This window comes from Rhagoletis zephyria, unplaced genomic scaffold, assembly GCF_001687245.7.
Source record: "Rhagoletis zephyria isolate East Lansing unplaced genomic scaffold, Rhagoletis_zephyria_1.1 Rzeph_scaffold_00014, whole genome shotgun sequence".
Taxonomy (NCBI): Eukaryota; Metazoa; Arthropoda; class Insecta; order Diptera; family Tephritidae; genus Rhagoletis; species Rhagoletis zephyria.
Window position 1 is genome coordinate 867,625 of NW_016157098.1, and position 9,798 is coordinate 877,422.

The window sequence follows — 9,798 nt, forward strand, 5'->3', positions numbered from 1 at the left end:
GATCTACGCTTGTCTAGCTTAGGCCAGATTTGTCTTGCTATCCTGCAAGTAAGCTCCGCAGACCATCTTATATTATAGATCTGGCAGACGAAAACTGAAGCTAAGTGAGAGTTCTTGCGAGTATACCCCACTTCCTACCTTCAGATCCAACTTAGAGCCATCAGTGTAGATGACTGTTGAGTCAGAACACGAGACCAGGACCGAATCCTCCTCCCATTCTTCCCTTAAGGGGATCCTTGTATGGAAGTGATTCTTTAGTCCCGTAGGCGGGACTGTGTAGTCCAGGGGCCTAAAAGTTTGAAATGCCGATTTGTGTACATATATTGTGTTTATTAAATTATGAATTAGACTTTTATATAATAGAGGGTTAGCGGTCCGCGAATGGCGCCACCTTCATGTTCTGCATCGAGCACTAAACCTATTTCTTGTGTTATTCAACCAATTACTAAGTTCTCATTTAAGCCCAAAATACAATAACGCAGTGGCAGTTGCAGCGGCAGTTTTTCGAAATCAGCTGTTTTTTAAAAAGTGTGGTGTCCAATGAAGCGACTCACAATACAGCAGTGGCAGCTAGCAGTACTGCTCAGTTTAGCCCAAATTCTAAATTCACTGCGGCAAACTTCGCATGCTGAATTTCACATAAATGAAATGCAGCCAACTTCTGTTGATGTCACTGAAGCCTAAAAGGCAACAACAAAAATGTAAACAAACAAAAGGGAATGTCAAAATAAGCAGTCACTGACAACGCCGTATTGTGTTTGCTGCGGCAGTGACTGCCAATATTAGCAGTAACAGCTAATTTTAAAAACTGTCACTGCCACTGCCACTGCGCTATTGTATTTTCGGCTTTACACACGGTGATTTTTGTTGCGTTAACTCGACGTTTGTAGGAGAGAGCGTGACTAGGAAAGGAGAGGGGCACTGAGTTGCTTGTGCTCGGGCAACACGCGCAACAACAACAATTGCATACAAAAAATTCGCCGTGTGTAAATGAAACGAGCAGTATCAAATGGGAATATGAAAAATCGCGTCGACAAAAGTTTCCGTGTATAAACACAGACTTAAAAATATGAATAATTGCAGTTCCCTGATACCTACCACTTCTCGCCGTAAGTACAGTACTGATAACCAGGGCCGAAAAGTTTAAGCTTTTGCTTGGAATTGGTTATTTTGCTTATTCAGGGTTTCCAAGCTTAATTTTAACGATCATGCTTATTTCAATAAGTACGGGCCGTTTAAGAAAACGGTCAAGAAATAATTTGCTATTATTTCGTGTGGTGGATAGTTATGTCCAAAGAGTTTTGACGTCTGATATTTTACTGTCTGCTGTCTAACTTTTTCCTTCCGAATAATGGAAATTTCTGTTGAAACAGGGTGCCTTGTACTCTTCACAAGAGAACTTTAGCAAATCATAGTAGAAAGCGTAACAAATTTCTTAAGAACTTCGTATTGCTTAAGAAAATTTGGCTCAATAAATTTTTCTTGACCATTTCTTGAGCGTTTTTTATTCGTCGAACTAAGAAATTGTTTATAAATAATAACATAAAAACAGATTTGGGTTTTATTAACCCGTAACTTCAATTGCATTTCTGCTTTGATACAAAAATTTAAAACCAATGGTTTGTCTCTACGGGAAGGCATTGGTGTTATTGAAGAGATTTAAAACAATTGAGGCCATTAGGGCCAGAGCACCTTGACTGACATTTCGAAAAAGTTGAGGTGCACCTTAAAATACGTTACTAGAATCGAAAAGGTAATAGTCCGAGGCACGCCCATTTAGTGTTCTTTTACTAAAACATGTAGCATCACGTAGGTGCAATGAACTTTTTAGTAAAAGATTACGTTTATTTTTATAGATCCTTTTATTCATATTACTAAAAAAAAAATTGTTTGCATATTGGCTCCTCTAGCCCTCTCGGCCTCAATTTATCTCAAATGGAGAACAACGAATATTTAAAAAAATTAAACCGATCAGCGCAGATCTATATTATTTGAGAATATCAAGCAAAAATATAGCATATCTAAGCGCTTAAAATAGTTTTTTTTTGCTTATTTTCTTCGGCCCTGCTAATAACATATGTATGTAGCTGTGTCAAATTTCAGGCTCCAGAAATAAGCGGTATAAGAACTTTAGTTTCGCCCCCTTTTTCTATACCTATAAATTTTTGCCATAAGTACGGTTTTGGTAACATATGTAGCTATGCCAAATTTTAGCACATTGGAATAAGCGATTCCAGTGCCTAACATTTTTCGCCGTAAGTAGGATATTTATAATATATATGCACCCGTACCAAGTTTCGACGATATGAGAAGTTCAGTTTGCATGTTTGTGCCACGACCCCTTTTCCAATGCCTATCAGTATTCACCATGGGTATGGAATTTTAAGTTTATGCAGCCGTGCCAAGGTTGAGCTCCCCAGCGTAATTGGGACACCATGGGCCCGTTGTGATGCCGTATTAGAGACTCCATATGTCCCTCCTCTTACCCTAGCAATGGAACCACTTCGTAGCTCTGATGCGCTTCACAAAGTCATAGACACTGGCAGAATCCAGTTCTGCCGGACATTCAAAAGAACAATGGAGGAACGAGCATCGGCGAACTCTCGCCAGAGCAGGACAGTGGCATAAGTAGTGCTCCACGCTTTCCATTTCCTAGTCATCGCGGCAGCTACGACAGTAGTCGTTTGACTGTAAACATATTCTAGTGCCGTGGATTCCCATCAGGCAATGTCCGGTGATAACTCCAATAACATTCCGCAGCAGTGGTCGCTCCAAGTGGAGTAGAGGGCGAGATCTACGCTTGTCTAGCTTAGGCCAGATTTGTCTTGCTATCCTGCAAGTAAGCTCCGCAGACCATCTTATATTATAGATCTGGCAGACGAACACTGAGGCTAAGTGAGAGCTCTTGCGAGTATACCCCACTTCCTACTTTCAGATCCAACTTAGAGACATCAGTGTAGATGGCTGTTGAGTCAGAATACGAGATCAGGACCGAATCCTCCTCCCATTCTTCCCTTGCGGGGATCCTTGTATGGAAGTGATTCTTTAGTCCCGTAGGCGGGACTGTGTAGTCCAGGCACCTAAAAGTTTGAAATGCCGATTTGTGTACATATATTGTGTTTATTAAATTATGAATTAGACTTTTATATAATAGAGGGTTAGCGGTCCGCGAATGGCGCCACCTTCATGTTCTGCATCGAGCACTAAACCTATTTTTTGTGTTATTCAACCAATTACTCAGTTCTCATTTAAGCCCAAAATACAATAACGCAGTGGCAGTTGCAGCGGCAGTTTTTCGAAATCAGCTGTTTTTTAAAAAGTGTGGTGTCCAATGAAGCGACTCACAATACAGCAGTGGCAGCTAGCAGTACTGCTCAGTTTAGCCCAAATTCTAAATTCACTGCGGCAAACTTCGCATGCTGAATTTCACATACATGAAATGCAGCCAACTTCTGTTGATGTCACTGAAGCCTAAAAGGCAACAACAAAAATGTAAACAAACAAAAGGGAATGTCAAAATAAGCAGTCACTGACAACGCCGTATTGTGTTTGCTGCGGCAGTGACTGCCAATATTAGCAGTAACAGCTAATTTTAAAAACTGTCACTGCCACTGCCACTGCGCTATTGTATTTTGGGCTTTACACACGGCGATTTTTGTTGCGTTAACTCGACGTTTGTAGGAGAGAGCGCGACTAGGAAAGGAGAGGGGCACCGAGTTGCTTGTGCTCGGGCAACACGCGCAACAACAACAATTGCATACAAAAAATTCGCCGTGTGTAAATGAAACGAGCAGTATCAAATGGGAATATGAAAAATCGCGTCGACAAAAGTTTCCGTGTATAAACACAGACTTAAAAATATGAATAATTGCAGTTCCCTGATACCTACCACTTCTCGCCGTAAGTACAGTACTGATAACCAGGGCCGAAAAGTTTAAGCTTTTGCTTGGAATTGGTTATTTTGCTTATTCAGGGTTTCCAAGCTTAATTTTAACGATCATGCTTATTTCAATAAGTACGGGCCGTTTAAGAAAACGGTCCAGAAATAATTTGCTATTATTTCGTGTGGTGGATAGTTATGTCCAAAGAGTTTTGACGTCTGATATTTTACTGTCTGCTGTATAACTTTTTCCTTCCGAATAATGGAAATTTCTGTTGAAACAGGGTGCCTTGTACTCTTCACAAGAAAACTTTAGCAAATCATAGTAGAAAGCGTAACAAATTTCTTAAGAACTTCGTATTGCTTAACAAAATTTGGCTCAATAAATTTTTCTTGACCATTTCTTGAGCGTTTTTTATTCGTCGAACTAAGAAATTGTGTACAAATAATAACATAAAAACAGATTTGGGTTTTATTAACCCGTAACTTCAATTGCATTTCTGCTTTGATACAAAAATTTAAAACCAATGATTTGTCTCTACGGGAAGGCATTGGTGTTATTGAAGAGATTTAAAACAATTGAGGCCATTAGGGCCAGAGCACCTTGACTGACATTTCGAAAAAGTTGAGGTGCACCTTAAAATACGTTACTAGAATCGAAAAGGTAATAGTCCGAGGCATGCCCATTTAGTGTTCTTTTACTAAAACATGTAGCATCACGTAGGTGCAATGAACTTTTTAGTAAAAGATTACGTTTATTTTTTATAGATCCTTTTATTCATATTCTTCTTCTTCTTCTTTTTTGGCGCTGTAACCGCCTAAGCGATTTTGGCCGAGTTCAGCAAAGCACGCCAGTCGTTTTTCCTCTATGCCAACTGACGCCATTTGGAAACGCCAAGTGAAGCCAAGTCCTTCTCCACCTGATCTTTCCATCGCAGTGGGGGCCTCCCTCTTCCTCTGCTACCACCAGCGGGTTCCGAGTTGAATACTTTCAGAGCTGGAGCGTCGGTGTCCATTCGAACGACATGACCAAGCCAGCGGAGCCGCTGTATTTTAATTCGCTGCACTATGTCCATATCGTTGTAAAGCTCATACAGCTCATCGTTCCATCGTCTGCGGTACTCGCCGTCGCCAACGCGTAAAGGACCGTAAATCTTCCGCAAAATCTTTCTCTCAAACACCCCAAGAGCCGCCTCATCGGATGTTGTCATTGTCCATGCTTCTGCGCCATATACCAGCACGGGCATGATGAGTGACTTATAGAGCGTGGTTTTCGTACGTCGAGAGAGGACTTTACTCCTGAATTGCCTACTCAGTCCAAAGTAGCACTTGTTGGCAAGAGTGATTCTACGTTGGATTTCAATGCTGACATTATTATCGGTGTTAATGCTGGTTCCCAAGTAAACGAAATTCTCTACTTTCTCGAAATTGTAACTGTCAACAGTGACGTGGGTGCCAAGGCGCGAATGTGCTGACTGTTTGTTTGATGACAGGAGATACTTCGTCTTGTCCTCGTTTACCACCAGACCCATGCGCTTTGCTTCCCTATCCAACTTGGAAAAGGCAGAACAGACTTCGCGGTTTTTGTTACCGATGATGTCGATGTCATCGGCATAAGCCAGCAATTGCACGCTCTTGTAGTAAATTGTTCCTGAGCGGTTCAGTTCTGCAGCTCTTACTATCTTCTCCAACATCAGATTAAAGAAGTCACATGAAAGGGAGTCGCCCTGTCTGAAACCCCGTTTTGTGGCGAACGGCTCGGAGAGGTCTTTTCCAATTCTGACGGAGCTGGTGGTATTGCTCAACGTCATTTTACACAGTCGTATGAGTTTTGAGGGGATGCCAAAATCAGACATAGCGGCGTATAGGCAACTCCTTTTAGTGCTGTCAAAAGCGCCTTTAAAGTCGACAAATAGGTGGTGAGTGTCGATCCTTTTCTTTCGCGGGTCTTTTCCAAGATTTGGCGTATTGTGAATACCTGGTCTATGGTGGATTTGCCAGGTCTAAAGCCACACTGATAAGGCCCAATCAGTACATTGACAGTGGGCTTCAGTCTTACGCCCGATAAGACCTTGTAACCTATGCTTAGTCGCATGCTCCTTTGCGATTGCTCCCGGAGTCAGCCCGGACTAGTTCCATTTTTTGCAGGGTGTATACAAATCATGCACAGCGGTGACAACACATACACACATACACGTATGTATATAAGTGCTCAAGTGGTCGTGCTGAAGAGGCTCCTACTGAAACGGTGGAAAACTAAATAAAACAAACAGTGAATACTCAAAATTTTACCAAGAAGAGATTGGTGAATCCTTCCCGCGGTAAAGCTAGTGCACGCGGGTGACCACAGCTTGGATTTCAAGCAATATTATCAATCGAAATACACAAAATTATTTTAATTTGCGAGAATTTTCGCTGGAAGTGAACGCGAACGAGATAGCATAATTTAGTGTTATTTGGTTCGGAAGTGTCAAATACAGCTGATCGATCTTGTCGCCCAAAAGTGGGAACAGTTCAAATTCGACCAGTCGACAGCTGATCAGTGTGATCAGGAGCAACAAAATAAAAATTAAATTAAACTAAATAATGAAAATAAAATTAAATTAAATAAAATAAATTAAGTACTTAATTAATTATTTCAATAAGTAAAACTAAAATAAAACAAAATAAAATAAGTGAAATAAAGGCAAATAAAGTAAGCCTAAATAAATAGAACGGAGTATCCGCAAATAAGTGTCCTGAGGTCGTCCCCTTCGGGGCGCAGCAATAAAGAAGTTACGGTGTCTAAGCTACGAGCAGCGTTGACGTTTTTAACGTCATTTAGACGTTTTTTGTATCCCGTTGACGTTTGGACGTCTTGTGTGTAAAAAATGACCTTTTTTAACTTCCCAGTAATTTTTCTTTCTTACTAAATTTTATACGTAGAACTGATTTTTAATTATTTTCTTAATAAATCTTTACAATCTTTGTGTTTTGCTGCAGCTGCTTCAAAAGATATTTTGGATTCTTGGCCTAAGATCCCGTGTTCAAAGGCTGGTTGTGTAAACACTTGAGGTTACGAGGCTTGCTGTAATGTTTGCAATTGCACATTAAAAGCCGAATAAGGAAAAGCCGTTCTATTTCAGCAGCCACGCTCGCAAAAGCATCAAAAAAGCTGTGCAGCATAAAACGTTATAAAAAAGTAGGCGACTTTTTTAAGATTTCATTGAAAATGTAATGAACGCAGAAAAGACTGAAATATTAGGTCCATTCACTAACTTTTCCAGTAAGTACTTACAGCGAGAGCGTAAAAGAAAACTAGAGAGTGAAATTGAGAGTAAGAGAATAATTTCAGAAAAAGTTATTGAACGCAAAACTAGGAAAAACTTGCAACTTAAGCCATTTTGTCACTTTCTGAAGGTTAAGCTTTGGCTGGCAATTTTTTTTTTTAATTTGGAATAGTTCCCATCGTCTTAAAAATAAAAAAATATGCAATAGATTTAAATTTTTCATCCATATTTTCATTTCACTAATTATGTTTCATCGAATCGTCCTCTTAAACAATTTGTTTACACTTGAATTTGAAACATAATCTTATTTTTTGACTCTTGCAAATTCCTGCTAGTAAAATTTTTACTTGCAAGAATTTGCAGCTCTCTCGGGTTGTTACGCTCTCGAATTCGCTCCCTCTTGCAAATATTTTGGGTTATTGAATGCATTTCCAGTAAAAATTTGCAAGTGCTAGTAACAATTCGTTACAATTTTTTGATATTGAATGGACCTATTGCTATGCTCCTTCTTAGCAGAACGTAATTTAGCATTTTCGACAACCGAGGCCCTAACCAAATGTCTACAAGAGAAAAAAAATTATTAAAAATCAACGCGATTATTTAGCCCCTTTAAACTTGCACATTATTGCCCTGAAATTTAATGGGCTATCAAACGGCAAAAAAATTTCTAAAAAATCTGAATAAAAAGTTAAAAATTTAGCTGCAGATTTTGCAGATTGTTTATAATTTTTGCACAATTTTTGTAGATTTATATTTTGTTTGTTAATGACCTTGGCTTTTATGGAAAAATAATAAGCATTAAATAAGCGAAAGAGAAACAGCCAAAATCGATCAAAATTGATGACTTAATCAGCTGATCACAAGTGTATGTATAAAATGATTTTAATATTAACGATCCCAAACTAGTTTACAATGAATTTGAAATGTGCTCTGATGAAATGACATTTTAATATACCTTATGCATCTAGATGCTCAAGGAATATTTCTGCATCAAACACAAAATTTTGAAAAAAATGTCGCTTACGTTATTTTGGCGGTTAGGGCTCGACATATTCCTTTGTATACAATAAAAGCATAATAAGAACAATTTTTTGTACATTCATTTGAAAAAGACGTTTTTGGGTAGTAAATGTCGTTTTTTCAGACCATGAGGGACGTTTCGTGCTAACAGCGAGACAGAAACAACCCATACTCCTGCATGGTCTACGTTGGGGGCAACGATTCGAGAGCTCGTGAATATGATGGAAGATATTAAAGCGGAACTACCGATCTTATATGATAGAGCCCGACCCACATACTCAAAGGGCACAGCAGACGCGTACTCCCAAACCACGCCGTCAAAAACCCGGGGGCAAAATAGCCATACCAGGCCAGAAGATGCAGCAAAAAGACTAACAAAGCCAAGTAAGAACAAGCCAACCACCAACCAAATAGGCGTGGAAACCCCTAAACGCGAAGAGGCAACGAGAAGGCCATGCAATGGAAAAAAGTGCAACGAAAAAGGAAACCGCGAGCAAAGATTCCTAGACCTGATGCGCTAATAATAAGTTGCAAAGGAAACTCTTATGCAGAAATACTAAAAACTGTGAAGACCGAGCCACAACTGAAACATGTGGTTACAAAGAAGCTGGAAACTTCAATTCGGCCACAGATAACATGTCCGGAAAAGGTAGAGCAAATCGTTAACGAGCTATTGCCCAACTTTCACGAGAGAAAACTTCCCTAGCAGCAAATCTGATTTTCCTGAAGTTACAGTAGAGGAAGTTATCGACGCCGCAAATTGCTTTATGGACCGAAAATCTCCAGGCCCGATTCCATTCCTAACATAGTGCTTAAAATTATCTCAAAGGCGAGTCCAGAAGTATTTGTTCACACGTTTAATGAGTGCTTCGCGGAAGGCGTGTTCCCTGATATATGGAAGCAGCAGCGCTTAGTCCTCCTACCCAAGGCTGGAAAATCACCGGGAAGTCCTTCAGCATATCGCCCAATATGTATGCTGGACACGACGGAAAATTGCTAGAGCGTATAGTAAATTACAGACTACTAGCAGCGATCGACTCAGGTGGAGGACTATCAAATATGCAGTTCGGTTTCAGAGGGTAGATCAACTGTAGGAGCGGCCATGTTAGTTAAACAGCTGGCGGAAGAGACGATCAGCGGGAAGCGATGGCTCGAGCACCCACCTTGCAGTTGCCATCTGTAAAACCATTTCAGCCAGTGGCCACCCAACTGAAGTTCGGTTGCCATATGCCTAAGTCGGCTCAGCTCGATGTTCTGCTCACATATATAAGTACACATTTTCATGAGTCTATCTCATCTTATTCTGGTACTTACAAATATAGGACCAAAGTTATAATACCATTTCATGCTCATGAAAGGTATGGTTTTCAGATTTCAAATCGGTTAAGTAGGTAACAAAATATAAATTTAAACATTTTCTCAACTTCTTTCCAGCATATCTATTAAAATGTCATTTTCAAAAATTTCATGCATTGCTATGCCATGTGATTCCAACTCAAACATACTGCACCCAAAAAAAACTTCTCCTAATTGAAGAAAAACAACAATCAAAATGAAGAAAAATGGGAAAGGAGTTTTATCCTCCGGCCAAAATCGCTTAGGCGGTTACAGCGCCAAAAAAAGAAGAAG